This window comes from Ovis canadensis, chromosome 1 (assembly GCF_042477335.2).
Source record: "Ovis canadensis isolate MfBH-ARS-UI-01 breed Bighorn chromosome 1, ARS-UI_OviCan_v2, whole genome shotgun sequence".
NCBI lineage: Eukaryota > Metazoa > Chordata > Mammalia > Artiodactyla > Bovidae > Ovis > Ovis canadensis.
Genome location: NC_091245.1, coordinates 246183127 through 246203414, shown reverse-complemented (window position 1 = coordinate 246203414; position 20288 = coordinate 246183127).

Genomic DNA, 20288 nt, shown 5'->3' with positions numbered 1-20288 from the left:
TTTACCATCTGAGCCACCAGGGAAGCACTAAGAGGGGGACAGAAATGGGTTAACAGAAAGGAGCAAGAGTTGCTTTCAGTTTGACCCAAGTATATAATTCACTTTATCACTTAAATTAACTTTATCACTAGTTGATCAAGTAATGAAACCAAATAAACTACTGTGTGTGAAAAATATCTTAATAAATGTTATTATTGGGTTTGTATTGATTCTAAGATTTTTTTTTTACCTAAATTATCTTAAAATTTGAAAGTCGGAAATACTGATTTCACATAATCTATTATAATTAACAATACATTTATTTGGTTTAGCCTCTATACTCCACTCCACTCACTAAAACCAAACAATTAAAAGTGAAAGTCTAGTGGGGAGGTTGACTTGCTATGTATTTTTGTTTTATTTATAAAACAATAAAAATAGATAGTATGCTATGATCCAAGAAAAAATATAGAAAAGAAATTGAACCTAAAGTTTTCTGGCGTCGAATATTGTACTCTTATTATGATACTACCTGGCTTCTAAATTCGAACTAAAATTGACTTTAAAAAATGTTTGAACACTGTGATTAGAAAATTATAAGATTTTTATGTGTCTTATGCAAGAATTTACATTAATTTTAAAGTAATCATGCTAAAGCTATATATTATATATGATATATCAATTATAAAATTATAATATATCAAGATGATTATTGTTTTAATTCTCATATATTTCATTTAATATGTATTCATTTTTATATTGCCATCTTTAACGACCTCTGGTGACAGTCCACTAAAATAACTTGACTTTCTCCCTTGTTTGCTGTGCTGTGGTCAGTTGTGTCCAAATCTTTGTGACCCCATGGACTAAAGTCTTCCAGGCTCCTCTGTCCATGGGATTTCCCAGGTAAGAATACTGGAGTGGGTTGCCACTTCCTTCTCCAGGGAATCTTTTCAACCCAGGGATCGAAGCTGCATCTCTTGCATCTTCTGCACTGGGCAGGTGGATCCTTTTACCACTGTACCACCTGGCAATGTTCCCGTCTTATGGAAAGCTAACTGTTCCCACTTCAGGGAATATATCTAAATTTGTCTGGAGGTGAGCAGTAGCAATTGGTTTCTTCTTTCCATGGTCATTTGATTCAATTCACATCAATAAGATGTGAAGAAATGTCTTTAGGGACTTTTATAAAAAAAAATCCCATTTTTAAAATGATCATTGAAGAAGAAATAGTCTTTCTTCTTCTATGTGTCTTTGCTATGTCTGGACATCATACACAGAACTGTTTCTGCAATAAGAAGCTGGGAAGAAGAGCTTCTAGAACACTGAGTTTGGAAGATAGAAAATCAAACAAACAAACAAAAAACAGAGATTCTTGATTAAATAAGACATGGGGACTGTACCAATAAATTTCAGATTACATAAGATGATAAATGCCACATGCTTAAACCATTTGAGTTAAGCTTTTCTGTTATTTGTGCTGAAGGTATCCTACTTGTCTCATGATATAATGGTAAATTCTATTTCTAATCATTATGATACCCAACTTCCTTATGCTTCAATCTAAATGAAAGTTCATTCAAGTGAAATCAAAGGATCATTCCAGAGCAATGGGTACCTGTGATATACTTCCTCTCCATGTTTGTCTCTCTGTACCAGCATTTTTTCTTTGTTAATACTTTGAGGTGAAATTCACACTTAAAATTTAAGTAATTAAAAATAAACAATTTTATGATACTTGGTACAGTCCCACTGTTGTGCAACTGAGGTAGGAGGTAGATGGTGCCCCCAGGATAAATACTTCAAGATGAAAATAGCAGGACAATCAAGGGGGGAGGCGGGGCCCTGCCAAAATAGAAGACAAGAAAACATATATTTTCTATTCTAAAGGTCAGGAGACCTCCCTGACTACACATGGGCAAAGAGGTCCTTGGATGTCAAAAGGGAAGTGATGCTAACAGATGATAACTACGCATAGGCCTCTTTGGCAGAATCCATTTTGGCTAAGAGATGCATTTGTACACATGAAAGAATATTGAGATATACCAGAGATGGACTCTGAACCAGGCAAATCAAAATGATTGGACAAACAAAACTTGGAAGAAATGTCCCATGAAGGTGAGTCATGCTACCATGAGGGTGCTACTCTCTCTGATTCCGCCTGTGTGTCTATCCACATGTACTCTTTTTCCTCCTAACAAACACTTTACTTGTTTCATTACTTTCTGTCTTCATGAGAATTCTTTTTCCGCAATGTCATAGGCCACAGCCTTGTCACTGACCATTGGTCTAGAGGCTAGGATTTGGTGTTCTCACTGTTGCAACGTGGCCTCAATCTCTGACTGGGAATTGAAGCCTCACTTCAAGCAGCTGCAGGCTGAGGCCACCTAAAATCACAACCACCATCTTTATCTAGTTTCAAATTATTTCCAACCCTCCGAAGTACATATGGTCATAAAAGTTTATGAACTCCTTGAGAATAAGGCATAGTTAATATTTATCTTTAAATATCAAAAATATTACACAATTCCTTGCACAGAGTAGATACTCAACATAAGATCTTTAAAAATACAAGAAGGATTCCCTTGTGGTCCGGTGGTTAAGACTTCATCTTGCAATGCAGAGGATACAGGTTCAATCCCTAGTCAGGGAGGATCCCACATGCTGTGGGGCAGCTAGACCCATGTGACACAACAACTAGGACTGCTCTGGAGCCCATGCACCACAATTATTGAGCCCTTGCACTGCGACTACTAGAGCCAGTGCTCTGCAGCAAGAGAAGCAATTGCAAGGAGAAACCCAGGCGCCACAATTAGAGAGTAGCCCCTGCTCTCCATAACTAGAGAAAGCTTACCCACAGCAACAAAGACCCAGCACAGCCAAAAATAAACAAATATCTAAAAATATAAGAAGAGTTATTTCTTTATTACAACTTGTCTTTAATAAACATAAACCTAAACTGAGATCGCATAACACATTTAGTGAAATTATTTAGCGTTGACAAATCAGATTAATAAATATTATAAACTTGCTGTTTTTTAAGGATCTGATAAAGTAAAAGATTACATGAAAATGCAAAAATTTGAGAAAAAACTTTTACAGATAATTTTGATACATTATGGAGGTAATCTATCACTCTATTGCATTAATGTAAGTAAATATGCATTATAAGGAAAATTACTTATAATATAAATTAGCATAAATCTATATTACAGAAGTGTATAAATTAATTTTACTTTATGTTTATATTTAGTATTATAAAATATACTTAAAATAGCATAATGATTATGACTATATGTATTTGTGTATGTATATATATATATATATATTCATAAATATATGTACATAGAGTTGGAAAAGTTAAAACCAAACAGAATTAACAATAGATTCCAAAAAAAGGAATGAAATGTGGAAAAAAATTGTTTTCCTTTTATTGATAGACTAGTCAGGTCTAAATTGTTAGTGTTAGGAATACATTATCACTAAATAGCAGCTTTTATTCAACTACTTATCAGATACTAATGTTCACACTTATTTTTAGTTTGTGCTACTTCTGGGACATGTTTACATCTCAAAAGAGGATTCTGAGGAAAAAGATGTAGAAATAGATAATCTTGCAGTGGGCAATTGGGATACTGAGACACCATCACAACATAGTTACAAAACACTTGCAGCAAGATAGCATTTCAGGAGAAGCAAACATAAGCCACACCACATTTTAATGGACTTTTCATTTATTTCGATAATGTCTTTTTAAAATAAATTAGACCACGTATTTAATCATAGTTTAAACTTATCAAAAGCAATATAAAGCTACAATAAAAAAGCAGCTACAGTGAAAAGTATTGTCATGTTGCTCAAGAGGCCCAGGTCATGAATTGGACACCAATTCTGACTGGTTAGTTTAACCTAGAAAGCTCTGACTCCCAGGAGAGGAGTTCTCTGACCTCAGTGAGAATGCTATCTCAGCAGGAGCTCCCAGCTGAAAAGCAGACTGGAGTGTTGCGCTTGACTGTGAGGAACATCCTTCTGTCCCAAAGTCAACAAAGCTAACATTTGCAATTCTACTTAACATCAAGGGATCATTTGAAAAAGAATAATCATAATTAATTCAGGTCAACATATGAGTTTTAGCTATGATGACCTACACACACAAATTTATTCACTTGCAACAATGACCAGATGCAATTTTCTCTGTTTTACTGTTTTCTCTGTGTCTATGTATTTGTGTGTGTTTAATCCTGAAGCATTGATTATTTACACCATCATCGTACATATATTTAGGGCTTCCTTGGTGGCTCAGATGGTAAAGAATCCATCTGCAATATGGGAGACCTGGGTTCGATCCCTGGGTTGGGAAGATCCCCTGGAGTAGGGCATAACAACCCATTCCAGTATTTTTGCCTGGAGAATCCTCATGGACTGAGAAGCCTGGTGGGCTACAGTCCAGGGGGTTGTAAACAATTGGACAAGACTGAGCAACTAAGCACAGTACATGTATGTATAGATAGATAAATAGATAGATATAGATATGTGTTTGTGTCTACCTGTGCTAACAAAATGATTTGTGTTTGAATATTAAGTTGTCAGGATGGGGAACACATGTAAACCCATGGCTGATTCATGTCAATGTATGGCAAAAACCACTACAATATTGTAAAGTAATTAGCCTCCAATTAAAATAAATAAATTTTTTAAAAAAATTAAAGAAAATAAAATTAAGTTGATCTGTGAAGATGAAAAGAACTAAGAACTGCAGTATTTATTGACCTGAAAATAATACTGATTCCATTCTCTGCCAACAGCATAACTAAGAGGATAGTACTGATTAGAGCAGTAAGACTTGTTACCCTTGCTGGGTGAGGAATTACCTGGATGCAATAGTAGTATCCAAATACACTAACAAGGAAGCTTAGAGGTCAGGAAGAGAAAGGTTCACAGACCAAATTAAAATGCCTGAACCGCAATGTTAATGTGATTCATGTTAAATAATACACATAGCATAAAGCAAGGAGAAAGAGCTAGAGTGAGGATTTATGTTATTTAGGATAGAATGCAAGTGCTTTGGAAGGAGTCTACTACCTGAGTTCATGGTACACAATCCATGGTACACAATTGCCCTGTCTACCTTCTCTGTGATGATATGGTTCCCAGAATGACAGTCAGGGTTCAAGCAAGGGAGCCCACCTGAGGAAGACACCCAGGGCAAATAATATACTCTTACTTTATCACAGATACATAAAACATGTTTGCCCAGCGAATAGCTATAGCTTGCCAATTAACTTGCTGAACAGCTACAAGTTTTCGGTGAATTTCTTGAGCATAGAACTGTCAGGGCCAAAATGGGTATCATGAATGGGTGGCTGAATTAAGACCTCATGAATAATGAGTGTTTCATATGGCTCATGTTTATTTAATATATCCTGTTATTTAGTGCTTCTGGTGCCTCATGCATATTTAATACTTCATGAATAATCAACGTTCTTAGTCCTCCCATCCTCTTTCTCTTTAACTCATACATGCTCTACTTCCTGACTTCTTATCTGCACTTAATAAAGCTTATGAATTTCTCCTATTTTTCCTTGTAAGAATCAAATATTCCTAAACAATACAACAAATAGCTGAATCTCAGTTATTGAACTCTGAATCAACTAAAATAATCAGAATATTCTTAACCTAGGTAAAAAGCATACATTGGATATATTTTCATGGATATGTTTACATATGTGTGTGGATGGATAGACAACTAGGTAGATATTAAAGAAAGGACTATATTTACATCAATGATGAGCAACTGAATTAAAAGTGTAAGAATTATTTTGATTTGCAAAACTGAGCGTCACAAGATACTAGCTATGAGAAAAACTTGCATTTCTTTTTTGAAAATTAACAAATTTAGTAAATTGATAAGAAATTCAACAATGAAGTAATTTTGAAGCAATTATTCTTTGAAAGTACTAAATTATCAGAAGCATGAAATTATTTTATAAAGCTAAATGTATATAAATTATGTTAAATTTGTATTCTCTTTTTATAAGAATAAAAATGTATTATACCTTGTTATCAATTTATTTCTACATTATTGTTTCTGAAAATAGTACTTTCAAATAATTGTAGAGAGTGCTGTTTTCCCCTCAGACTGACTTATATAAAATTAAAAATGATATAATGTATAATATGTCCAGTTTGTTCTACTCTAAGTTCAAACTTAATTATTAGGCCGGACCAGTTCATCCAGTGTATGTCAGTCTTGACACATTCCATCTGAATGGTGTGCTATCTTGGCAGTTGCTAAACAGATGTGTCAATTTTAGATTATAAACCAGAGTGTTGATGGGTTTTGTGTGTGGGAAGGTATATTGGGGATAAAGGTAATGCTGATGGTATGAGCTTCTCTCTGTACCCAAATGCCAGCATGAGTGGGAGAAGATGATGATGCACCTTCTCAGATAAAAAGAGAAAAGGGTAATTAACCACAATATAAGTGAATTTTAAATTGTCAGAATAATATGCACATGAAGATATTTGTTTTAAACAGCACAGCCACTTTTTTCATTATTAAACTTTTGTTATTGTTGTTCTTTCTGTTATCAGAATAAAATGAGATCAGTTATAAGTTACAAAGAAATTTAATTTTTGTGGAGAGTTGAATATAAGAGTGAAGCAAGCAGTTCTTACTTTAAGTCACATATTTAAATGTTAAATTATACAAAGAAAAATATTAACTCTACATCAATTGAGAATAAATCTTCAGTTCCAATCATTGTAAATGTACTAATTTAAAGTTATCATTAGCTCTCCTACTGGGAATCAAATGGATGCAACTAGCCATCCATCAATCTAAAATATGTCGAAGCATACAGACATACTTTGGTGTATGCTCGGTTCGGTTCAGTTCAGTCTCTCAGTAGTGTCTGACTCTGCAACCCCAAAGACTGTAGCATGTCAGGCTTCCCTGTCCATTACCAACTCACAGAGCTTGCTCAGATTCATGTCCATTGAGTCAGTGATGCCATCCAACCATCTCATTCTCTGTAATCCCCTCCTCCTCCTACCTTCATTCTTTCCCAGCATCAGGGCCTTTTCCAGCAAGTCAGTTCTTCGCATCAGGTGGCCAAAGTTTTGGAGTTTCAGCTTCAGCATCAGTTCTTTCAATGAATATTCAAGACTGATTTCCTTTAAGAAAGACTGGTTGGATCTCCTTGCAGTCCAAGGGACTCTCAAGAGTCTTCTTCAACATCACAGTTCAAAAGCATCAATTCTTCAATGCTCAGCTTTCTTTAGGGTCCAACTCTGACATTCATACATGACTCTTGGAAAAACCATAGTTTTGACCAGATGGAAATTTGTCAGCAAAGCTTTTTTCCCAAGGATGAGCATCTTTTAATTTCATGGCTACATTACAATCTTCAGTGATTTTGGAGCCCAAGAAACTAAAGTCTGTCACTGTTTTCATTGTTTCCCCATCTATTTGCCATGAAGTGATGGGACTGGATGCCATGATCTTAGTTTTTTCTGTTACCATGTATCAATTTATTAACTATCTTTCTCGGTGATTTCAGAGGAATTAACAAGGCAAATACAATAATAATTTTTATCATGCTACAGTTTTTTCGGCATTTATTAAATCTAAATCAGTAACTTTTCAACCATTTTCAGTGAGATATAATTGTATACAGTAAAATGTACATATCAGAGGATTTAACATGATTAACTTCAACATGGACACACCTGTGTAACAAACACCATCCAGCTGATAAAGAGTAGAGACTGCTACCACCAAAATTCTCATTTGTTCTTTCCAGTCATCCTTCACGCCTCCAAGAAAACACCAATTTCTATATTCAAAAATTACTTTTTTCTGTTACCTGCAAAACATAGAATCATACAGTATACACTCTTCTGTCTTTGATGAACATATAGTTGTGGAGGCTTATCCTGTGTTTTTCAGCAGTGTTGGTCCTTTCTATTGCTGTAACTAGTTTACACCCCTATCAATGGATATTTTGGTTGATTTCAAGATTTTGCTATTAGAATAAAATTGTGCAAGTATTTTTGTGGCATGTTTTTGGAAAATTGGTCACACAGATGTTTCTAATTTGCAATTTTTTATTCTCCAAATGTCTATTCATTATCTTATTTATCACAACTTTATAGTAAACTTTATAAATTGCTGAATTTGACTGTATAAAACTCTATTTTGTGCTGATAAAATATATGTGTTTATAATTTCTTCTTATTAAGTTTTTGCCAGTTTTTAGATCAGAGTTGTTGGCTTCACAAAAACAGTTGAAAAGTTTTTCAGTTCTGTTTTCTTTAAGAGGGTTTTTTTTTGTTTGCATAAGTTTTATTGTTTGCTTGTTTGGTGTGTCTTTCTTAAATGTTCCTTAGAATTCACCAGTGAAGCCATCTAGTCCAAGAGTTTGCTTTGTGGAAGGATTTTCCTTTGGAGTTTATTTTTTTAATGGAAATAGATTATATTTTTAAAAATATAGATTATATCTATTATATATAATAGATATATATAATTATGTTTTTATTATATAGTATATTATATTATTATATACACACCACATCTTCTTGATTCATTCATCTGTCAATGGACATTTAGGCTGCTTCCATGACTTGGCTATTGTAAGCAGTGCTGAATTGAACCTAGGGGTATGTGTATCTTTTCAAATTATGGTTGTCTCAGAATATGTGCCCAGGGATGGGATTGCAGGATCAACTCATACTGACCACATGAAGTATATAATTGTAGATTATTATGTACTATTATCATATGGATTATATAATATATATATTATATATTTATATATTAAAATTATATTATTTTATTATATAGATTATATATATAATATTATTTTTTAATGGAAATAAATTCCGATTATCTTTCTTCTTGGATCAGTTTTAGCAAGTTGCATTTGTTAAAGAACTTATCAATTTCATCTATGCTATCAAAGTTATTGGTGTAAAATTGTTCACAATATCTTTTAACTTCTGTAAGATCTTTGTACTATTCCCTTTCATTCCTGATATTGGTAGTGTTAGGTAGCTAGAATAGGAAAAAGGAGTCCAAAATAGCAGTGGGTAAAAGACAAAGAAAGGAAAAAGCCCGCAAACATAGAACAAAGGAAGATCCAAGAACAGGAGTGAGAACATCAGGTAACCAAACACTCCCCCTTCTTGGCTAGCCAATTTGCATAGCACAGGCTCGGTAGGAAGGAGACAAATGTATAAAAGGAGGAAGCCTAGAAGGATTGAGGTCTCTCCTTTGGAGTCAGTCTGCCATCAGTCCTGGAGGGTGTATTATCCTTTGTTTTTTCCTAATAAATCTGAGCTGTATCTGAGCTGTAGCACCGATCCACTGTTTCAAATCTTTGCTGCAGTGATGCAGAGCCGAGGAAATTACATACTTCCCCAACTTATCTGGTTCCATTTCTCAAATTTAACTTGGCTGAAATGACCTCAGCTCAGCCCCTGCGAAGCTGAGGCCAAGCACAACAGAAGCTCAACTCACATGGTGGAAGCTGAACTTAAAGAAAACCCAGCACAGTGAAAGTGACAAGAAGCCCAGCATGTTGAAAAGCCCAGCAAAGACAAACTCAGCAGAAAGCTCACACAGCTCAGTCTCAGATTCCAGAAGACCTCCAGTTAAGGTAGGAGGTCCTTGCACCTATGTCTGGGAGGACATAGGGCAAACAAAATCTTAATTTCTTTATAATCTCTTGTTTCTTGTTTCCTCAAAACCCCTGTGAACAGAGGGTGTAAATGAAGGACTCTGGCAGGGGCTACTCCCCAGTGTGTCCTGAAGGTTCTACTATCTGCTGTGCCTTAGTAGCTGTTACCCAAGCAGGTGAGGGTTCTTCTGTCCTTAATACTCTTTGTGCCAAGGATTGGGCCAATGAAAACTATGAGCATAGGTCAGATATTTAGCAGATTTCTCAGCAGGTTATGAAGGGGATGCCTTTGCACGTTTTTCCCACTGCTTTTCCCTCCCATCCGTCAGCTCCTCTCTCCATCTATGTCACTGCATACAAAGTTTTGGGCAGGTAATCATCTTACCTGAAGGGGAAAAGTTGAAACTGTTTGAAACTGTTTACCTAAGATTGGGACTCAAACCCACATGGCAGGGACTCTGTGCTATGCTTAGTCACTCAGCCGTGTCCAACCAGGACTTGAGCCCAGCCAAAACCCACAGTGCTTGGTTTCATGACCTAATGAAGCTCACGTTCTTGACATCTCATGCGAAATAATTCAGCGAGACACCATGATAGGTAAGTAGATTTGTTCAAAGAGAACAAGAATGCGGGCCATCAGAGAGGGTGAGTGTGGTGGCCATAGAATGTGGTGTGGTAAGTTTTGTTTGTTTTTTTTTAATGGGCTGGGTGATTTCATATGCTAATAAGTGTGAGGATCATTCCAACAATTAAGGAACCACTCACTCCTTGGCCTTTGGATAGTGTCTTAGAACTGTCCTGGGGCCTCTGGGTGTGTCCTTAGCTTGCAGATATTCAGGCCTTCATCTTCCATGTTTCTTACAATGTGTACAACAACAGCATCTCTCAGTGGATGTGCTATGATGGGTGACAGGCACACAATGCCTGCTAGAAGACCATCTGTTGGTGGCATCCCTTCAAGGGCAATTGGACATCCAGGGATAATGTTTGCCACTTTGGGAGTTAGCCGTGCAGGCTGTTTGGGCCCAAACCATTAACACCCATCTCCTAAAGCCACAAACATATCCCCTGGATCAAATCTCCACTCTACTTTTATGGGCCATCTGGTCTGTTGCCTCTTATCAATTTGTCCTTAAGTCACTTACTAACTCCTACAACCAGGACCCTGCCCCCTTGTAGGAAAAATCACTCAACCCCACCTACTATTAAAATACTCTTAATGCCCCTAACAGGACCAGATAACCCACTCCTTTGACATTTTCTACTATTACCTAAAGTGGGCCTATGACAATGAAATGTTTACCATGCAGTTCAGTTCAGTCAGTTCAGTCGCTCAGTCGTGTCCGACTCTTTGCGACCTCATGAATCGCAGCACGCCAGGCCTCCCTGTCTATCACCAACTCCCGGAGTTCACTCAGACTCACTTCCATGGAGTCAGTGATGCCATCCAGCCATCTCATCCTCTGTCGTCCCCTCCTCCTCCTGCCCCCAATCCCTCCCAGCATCAAAGTCTTTTCCAATGAGTCAACTCTTTACATGAGGTGGCCAAAATACTGGAGTTTCAGCTTTAGCATCATTCCTTCCAAAGAAATCCCAGGGCTGGTCTCTTGAGAATGGACTGGTTGGATCTTCTTGCAGTCCAAGGGACTCTCAAGAGTCTTCTCCAACACCACAGTTCAAAAGCATCAATTCTTCGGCACTCAGCTTTCTTCACAGTCCAACTCTCACATCCATACATAACACAGGAAAAATCATAGCCTCGACTAGATGGACCTTAGTCGGCAAAGTAATATCTCTGCTTTTGAATATACTATCTAGGTTGGTCATAACTTTCCTTCGAAGAGTAAGCATCTTTTAATTTCATGGCTGCAATCACCATCTGCAGTGATTTTGGAGCCCCCCAAAATAAAGTCTGACACTGATTCCACTGTTTCTCCATCTAGTCCCCCTGGAGTGATGGGACTGGATGCCATAATCTTCGTTTTTGAATGTTGAGCTTTAAGCCAACTTTTCCACTCTCCCCTTTTACTTTCATCAAGAGGCTCTTTAGTTCCTCTTTACTTTCTGCCATAAAGGTGGTGTCATCTGCATATCTGAGGTTATTGATATTTCTCCTGGCAATCTTGATTCCAGCTTGTGTTTCTTCCAGTCCAGTGTTTCTCATGATATACTCTGCATAGAAGTTAAATAAGCAGGGTGACAATATACAGCCTTGACGAACTCCTTTTCCTATTTGAAACCAGTCTGTTGTTCCATGTCCAGTTCTAACTGTTACTTCCTGACCTGCATACAGATTTCTCAAGAGGCAGGTCAGGTGGTCTGGTATTCCCATCTCTTGAAGAATTTCCCACAGTTTATTGTGATCCATACAGTCAAAGGCTTTGGCATAGTCAATAAAGCAGAAATAGATGTTTTTCTGGAACTCTCTTGCTTTTTCCATGATCCAGCGGGTGTTGGCAATTTGATCTCTGGTTCCTCTGCCTTTTCTAAAACCAGCTCGAACATCTGGAAGTTCACGGTTCATGTATTGCTGAAGCCTGGCTTGAAGAATTTTGAGCATTACTTTACTAGCATGTGAGATAAGTGCAATTGTGCAGTAGTTTGAGCATTCTTTGGCATTGCCTTTCTTTGGGATTGGAATGAAAACTGACCTTTTCCAGTCCTGTGGCCACTGCTGAGTTTTCCAAATTTGCTGGCATATTGAGTGCAGCGCTTTCACAGCATCATCTTTCAGGATTTGACATAGCTCTACTGGAATTCCATCACCTCCACTAGCTTTGTTCGTAGTGATGCTTCCTAAGGCCCACTTGACTTCACATTCCAAGATGTTTGGTTCTAGATGAGTGATCATACCATCGTGATGATCCATGTCATTAAGGTCTTTTTTGTACAGTTCTTCTGTGTATTCTTGCCATCTCTTCTTAATATCTTCTGCTTCTGTTAGGTCCATACCATTTCTGTCCTTTGTTGAGCCCATCTTTGCATGAAATGTTCCCTTGGTATCTCTAATTTTCTTGAAGAGATCTCTAGTCTTTCCCATTCTGTTGTTTTCCTCTATTTCTCTGCATTGATCGCTAAAGAAGGCTTTCTTATCTCTTCTTGCTGTTCTTTGGAACTCTGCATTCAGATGCTTATATCGTTCCTTTTCTCCTTGGCTTTTCGCTTCTCTTCTTTTCGCAGCTATTTGTAAGGCTTCCCCAGACAGCCATTTTTCTTTTTTGCATTTCTTTTCCATGGGGATGGTCTTGATCCCTGTCTCCTGTACAATGTCACAAACCTCATTCCATAGTTCATCAGGCACTCTATCTATCAGATCTAGGCCCTTAAATCTATTTCTCACTTCCACTGCATAATCATAAGGGATTTGATTTAGGTCATATCTGAATGGTCTAGCGGTTTTCCCTGCTTTCTTCAATTTAAGTCTGAATTTGGTAATGGAGACACCTTAAGTTGTTCTTAAGGGGGACTAGTGGAGGAAATCAGGGACTTACATTCCCTCAGATAAATAAGAGAATAAGGCTTATGGCTATTTTCCCTTCCCCTCCTAGGATTTGGTCCTCGGGAGGTTGTCACACCTCAGCCTGCTCGGAGATCCACCAGTCCAGGGGTGTCAGGAGGTTGACATGCTTTTACCTGCCCAGGGTCCCAATTCTTGGGAGGTCAACATGCCTCAACCTGCCCGGGGATTCAATCTGCAGGAGACTGTCATGTCTCAGCCTTCCTGGGGATCTGCATCCTGAGCCAGGGATGCCTGGCTCTCATGTTGGAATAGTACTGGATAGGATAAGCTTCAGAAAGACTCACCCCTAAGGAAGTCCTCCCATGGAAACAGAAGGAAGCCTATTACTTGTGGGACTGTGTCCGGTATCAACAATAACTCAGAAGCCCAATGAGAATCCCATTGCCTTTCTGGAAAGGCTAAAAGAGGCCTTCCAAAAGTTTACCAATCTGGACTTAGACTCTTATGAGGGACAGGTGATTTCAAAGGACAGTAGCAGGACTCTGCTGCCTCTTTACATGATGTTCCAGATAGCCACCAATGCCTTTTTTAATAGAGAACAGGAGAGGGGAGCCAAGGCCCAGGAAAGGGAGAAATGGAAAGAGACAGGCATGCCCAGATGCTGGCCACCCTCCAGGGAAGCCCATGGCAAACCCCAAGTTCTTTAAGGACAAGGCACGAGACAAATGAGTAATTGGGACATTGGGCCAAAGAATGTCCAAACCATGACAAGTATCCTAAAACAATTTGCTACAAATGCAAAGTTTGGACATTGGGCATCACTCTGCCCTCAGGACCCAGGAGCCTCAAGGTCAAGCAACAAGCCTTCCCTCACGATGGTTCAACAGGACTGAAGCCGCCAGCTGCAGCCAGCCTGCTGTCACAGATAATAATCACAGGGCTGGAGCCAAGAGTGCAACTGGATGAGGCAGGTAGGTCCGAGAATTTTTTAGTTGACACAGGGGCTACATGCTCTGTCCTGACCTCCTTCTCCAGAATCTTCTCCTCCCAAACATGTACCATTTTGGTTGCTACATGAAAAAAAATTACAAAAAGATTCACCTGAGCATTTTATTCCTGGGATGGACAAATAGTTTCCCACCAGTTTCTGGTGGTCCCTGAGTGCCCTACTACCTTATTGTGAAGAGATCTTTCCTTGTCTTCAAAATCTTGCAGGTATTGCAGTCCTTATAGAAGATGCTTTAAAACTCTCTCTTGGGAACAAAATATTTTTACCAACCACCAAGTGAAACAACTCCTGAATGGGAGAGGCAATTTATGGATGTCTGATCAAAGGATCTTCAGATATCAAGTAGTGCTGATGGAAAATCCAGGCTTGATTATATCCCTTCTGAGGTTCTTAACCCAGCTACCCTCCTGCCTACCACTGAGGGCTCTCTCCCCTTTCACTCTTGCCTAGAAACCTTGGACCACTGGAAAAAAACCCTGAGAGGGATTGTCAGAAGATCCTCTGACAAATCCATGAGGAAATCTGGTACATTGATGGAAACAGCTTTGTCTTGGATGAAAAATAAGAGCCAGATATGCAGTAGTCACCAATTTTGAGACTGTAGAGGCTAAACCTTTGCCACGAGTCAGCTCACTGACTCAAGCTTTAGAGCTAGAAAAAGGAAAAAGAATAGTCATTTGCACTGACTCCAAGTATGCCTTTCTGATGCTACATGCACATGCTTCTATTTGGAAAGAAAAAGGCTGCTTGACCACCCGAGGGTCCCAAATCAAATATGGTAATCAAATCCTTAGGCTCTTGGAAGCAATCCATTGGCTCACTGGGGTTTCAGTCTCCCACTGTAAAGGACATCAAAAAGGGAGCATGGAAGTGGCACAAGAGAAGCAAGTAGCTGATCAGGAAGCTAAGAGAGGAGCATTACATAACAGTGACCTAATAGGGGTTGCCACTTTAGTTCCACAGACTAATTTGCCAGAAACTCCTTCATATACTGAAGGTGAGACTCTTAAAGCTAAGAGTGAGGGCTTTCAAGAAGATTATATGGGCTGGTTCCAAAAGTAGGGACTCCTTTTTCTGCCTGGAAACCTCCAATGAAATTCAGTTAACTCTTTACATGCCACCACTCATTTAGGAGAAAAGGCCTTCCAAAGATTACTAGACAGGTCCTTCAGAAGAACAGGCCTTCAAGCAACTGTAAGGCAAGTGGTCTCCTTTTGTCCCACTTGCCAGTTAAACAACCCTCAAGGAGCTTGAAGACCCCATCTGGCCCAGCCAGTCCAATGATGTGGGACCTACCCAGGAGAGGACTGGCAGATGGACTTCACCCAGATACCAGTTTCTCAAGGGTATAAATGCCTATTAGTCATGATACATACATTCACAGGATGGATTGAAGGCTTTCCCTCCTGGACTGAGAAGGCTGAGGAGGTGGTAAAAAACTGCTCCATGAAATCATTCCAAGATTTGTTCTGTCTAGGTCATTACAAAGTGACAATGGCACATCATTTTCTTCTAAAGTGACCCAAGTGGTCTCTAAAGCATTGGGCATTACCTATTATCCCCATTGTGCCTGGAGGCCTCAGTCTTCAGGAAAAGTAGAAAGAGCCAACAAATTCTTAAAATCAGTGATAAAAAAATAACCCAGGAGACTTCCTGGGATGGAAGGAGGCTTTACCAATAGCTTTCCTCTGAACCAGTATTGCCCTTAAGGAATAGTTTTGTCTTAATACTTATTAGATGCTATATAGGGCACCTTTTGTTTATGTCAATGACCTCCTCCTAGATCCAGAGGCTCAGACCCTCCAGTCTTACACCATGGCCATTGGGCCATTCCAACAAGATATACATTTGTGGGGTGTCAACCAGGACCCAAAAGATTCTAAAAAAACACCACTATATGCTTCAGGGACTCGAGTCCTAATTAAAGTCTGTAAGATGTATCTCTAAAGGCTCAACTCCAACTCACATGGAAGGGCCCATATGCTGGGCCCCTATACTGTAACACTTTCTACCCCCGCAGCAGTCAAGGTACCAGGACATGACTCCTGGATTCACTATGCACGGGTCAAACCTTGGAAGAAAAGAGAAGAGGACACTCAATAAACCTGTGAACCCCTGGGAGATCTCAGGTACGCATTCAAAGCTACAAATGAGTACCATTCTAATGAACACCACCAAAATTAAATTTCTGTGGATAAGATTTCTCCAGATAGCTCTAAAGAGCCATCAGAGCTTAGCAGGAGTTGTACTCCAAAATAGAGAGGAGATAGAGCTCCTGATCCCTGAACAAGGAGGGACTTGAGCCATCTTGAATGAGATGTTTTGTTTCTGGGTAAATACTTCCAGCTAAGTTAAAGAAAGTCTCACAGTCCTCAAGAAAAAACATTCAGATCCTATAGGATCTCAAAGAACAAGCTGGAGAGTTCTCAGGGTGGCTAAATTCTCTTTTGCGGGAATCATTCTCCTGATGAGGGGGAATTTGGAGTTGGCCCTGTTATTACCATGTTGATGCTGCTTATGACTGTTTCATGTATTATTGATTGTCTAATCCATTTTGTCTCTGCCAGGGTTAAACAAGCTACAACATGCAGTGCCAGTTCAATAAGGATATATAAAACTACACCCAACCATGGAAACTATTACTCACCCTTAGATGGACACTGCTGTAAGGAATCTGAGGCTTGAGATTAGCAAGAAGGGGAGACCCAATGCCCCTAGCCATCCCATTTCAGCAGGAAGTAGCCAGAGAGAGCTCAATGCCCCTATTTCCAAAGAATTGGGCCTCCTGTCTCTTGAGGGCAGGATATCAGGTAGTTAGAATAAGAAAAAGGAGTTCAAAATAGCACTGGCTAAAAGACAAAGAAAGGAAAAAGCCTGTGAACATAGAACAAAGGAAGGTGTGAGGACTAGAGTGAGAACCTCAGGAGAAGCAAACAGCCCTCCTGACTAGCCCAATTTGCATAGGGCAGGTTCAGGGGGAGGAAGGGGAAAAAAAAGAAAAAAAATAATATATATATATATGTATAAAGAGAAGCCAAAATTGAGCCTCTCTCTTCTCTTTGTTTCTTTTGGGTCCTGCCCTTGCATCTTCAGGATGTATTTTCCTTTGCTTGCCAAACAAAACTGAGCTGTAACTGAGCTGTAACACTGCCCCACCATTTAAACTGAGCCATAACCAAGATGTAACACAGGTCCACTGCTTCAACTTTTTGTTGCGGCAAGGCAGAACCAAGGAAATTACGCACTCCACTGACCTGTTTTCTTCATCATAAGTTTTAGGAGTATACCACCTAGCTGAACTTTTTAAAGAACCACTTTTATGCTCCACCTCCCTCTATTGTTTGTATATTTTCTGTTTTATCAATTTCTGATCTATTATGCCTTTCTTTTGACTTACTTGGATTTACTTTGGTCTTCTTCTTCTGTCTTCTTGAGATAGAAACTTGGATCATTGAGTTTAAAAATTTATAATTTTCTGATACAGGCTTTTAAAATTATTAGTTCCTAAGCACAATTTTAGCTGCACCCTATGCTTTGATATATTATGTTTTCATTAATTTTTGCTTAAAAATACAATTAATTTCCTTGTTCTTTTTTCATTGACTAGGAATTTTTAAATATCTTTACTTAACTTTCAACTATTTAGGGGTTATCTAGATAACTTTTTGTTGCAGATTATTAACTTAAGTCTGTTGTAAATAGTAACCTACTGTGTATAATTTTAATCTCAGAAATTTATTGAGATCATTTTTGTTCCAACATTATCTTTCCACATACACTCAAAAAAATGTGTTTTCTACAATTGTTGGATCAACTGTTTTTTAAATGTCTACTAAGTCTAATTGTTTTACCATACAGAGAAGATATAAAAGCCTCTGATTGTGAATATAGATTTCTATATTTCTCTGTATATTTTGATGAATTTTTGCTTCACGTGATTCAAAGTTCCACTGGAAAATTTTCTTTCTTTGATGAACTGACCCTTTCATCCTTATGAAATATCTCATTTTATATTTAGTAATAATACTTAGTCTATATCAGCTTTGTGTGACATTAGTGTGGTCTCTCCTGGAGAAGACAGTGGGACCCCACTCTAATACTCTTGTCTGGAAAATCCCATGGACAGAGAAGCCACATAGGCTGCAGTCCATGGGGTCGCTAAGAGACAGACACAACTGAGTGACTTCATTTTCACTTTTCACTTTCATGCATTGGAGAAGGAAATGGCAACCCACTCCAGTATTATTGCCTGGAGAAAGTGAGGGATGGGGGAGCCTGGTGGGCTGCCATCTATGGGGTTGCACAGAGTCAGACACAACTGAAGCGACTTAGCAGCAGCAACAGCAGTACCAGTGTGGTCTCTCCAGCTTTGTCATACTTAGTTTTTGCATTTATATGTAAAGGTAATGTCTTATGAATAGCATATAGTTAGGGCCTGGGTTGTTTGTTTTGTTTGTTAGTTTTTGTTTTTAAAGTTGGCAGTGTTTTCCTTTTAATGAGGTTAAATCCATTTATCTTAATCCAATTATGTATATACCTGTGTTTCACATGAACAGAGGTTCATGGCATTGTACAGGAGACAGGGATCAAAACCATTCCCAAGAAAAAGAAATGCAGAAAAGAAAAATGGTTGTCTGAGGAGGCCTTACAAATAGCTGTGAAAAGAAGTGAAGCGAAAAACAAAGGAGATAAGGAAAGATATACCCATGCAGAGTTCCAAAGAATAGCAGGGAGAGTTAAGAAAGCCTTCCTTGGTGATCATTGCAAAGAAATAGAGGAAAACAACAGAATGGGAAAGACTAGAGATCTCTTCAAGAAAATTAGAGATACCGAGGGAACATTTCATGCAAAGAGAGGTTCAGTAAAGGACAGAAATTATATGGACCTAACAGAAGCAGAAGATATTAAGAAGAGGTGGCAAGAATACACAGAAGAACTGTACAGAAAAGATCTTCATGATGAAGATATTCATGATGGTGTGATGACTCACCTAGAGCCAGACATCCTGGAATGTGATGTCGAGTGGGCCTCTAGGAAGCATCACTAAAAACAAAGCTAGTGGAAGTGATGGAATTCCAGTTGAGCTATTTCAATCCTAAAAGATGATGCTGTGAAGGTGTGGAACTTAATACGCCAACAAATTTAGAAAACTCAGCAGTGGTCATAGGACTGGAAAAGGTCAGTTTTCATTCCAATCCCGAAGAAAGGCAATGCCAAAGAATGCTCAAACTACTTCACAATTGTACTCATCTCACATGCTAGTAAAGTAATGCTCAAAATTTTCCAAGCTAGGCTTCAGCAATACATGATCTGTGAACTTCCAGATGTTCAAGCTGGTTTTAGAAAAGGCAGAGAAACCAGAGATCAAATTGCTAACATCTGCTGGATCATCAAACAAGCAAGAGAGTTCCAGAAAAACATCTATTTCTGCTTTATTGACTATGCCAAAGCCTTTGACTGTATGGATCACAATAAACTGTGGAAAATTCTGTAAGAGATGGTAATATCAGACCACCTGACCTGCCTCTTGAGAAACCTGTATGCAGATCATGAAGCAACAGTTAGAACTGGACATGGAGCAACAGACTGGTTCCAAATAGGAAAAGGAGTACGTCAAGGCTGTATATTGTCACCCTGCTTATTTAATGTATACGCAGAGTACATCATGAGAAACTCTTGGCTGGAAGAAGCACAAGCTGGACCAAGACTGTGGGGAGAAATATCAATAGCCTTAGATATGCAGAGGAAACCATCTTTATGGCAGAAAGTGAAAAAGAACTAAAGAGCCTCTTGATGAAAGTGAAAGAGGAGAGTGAAAAAGTTGGCTTAAAGTGCAACATTCAGAAAACTAAGATCATGGTCTCCAGTCCCATCATTTCATGGCAAATAAATGGGGAAACAGTGGAGACTGTAGCTGACTTTATTTTGGGGGGATCCAAAATCACTACAGATGATGATTGCAGCCATGAAATTAAAAGACGCTTACTCCTTAGAAGGAAAGTTATGACCAACCTAGACAGCATATTAAAAAGCAGAGACATTACTTTGCCAACAAAAGTCCATATAGTCAAGGTTGTGGTTTTTCCAGTAATCATGTATGGATGTGAGAATTGGACTATAAAGAAAGCTGAGCGCCGAAGAATTGATGCTTTTGAACTGT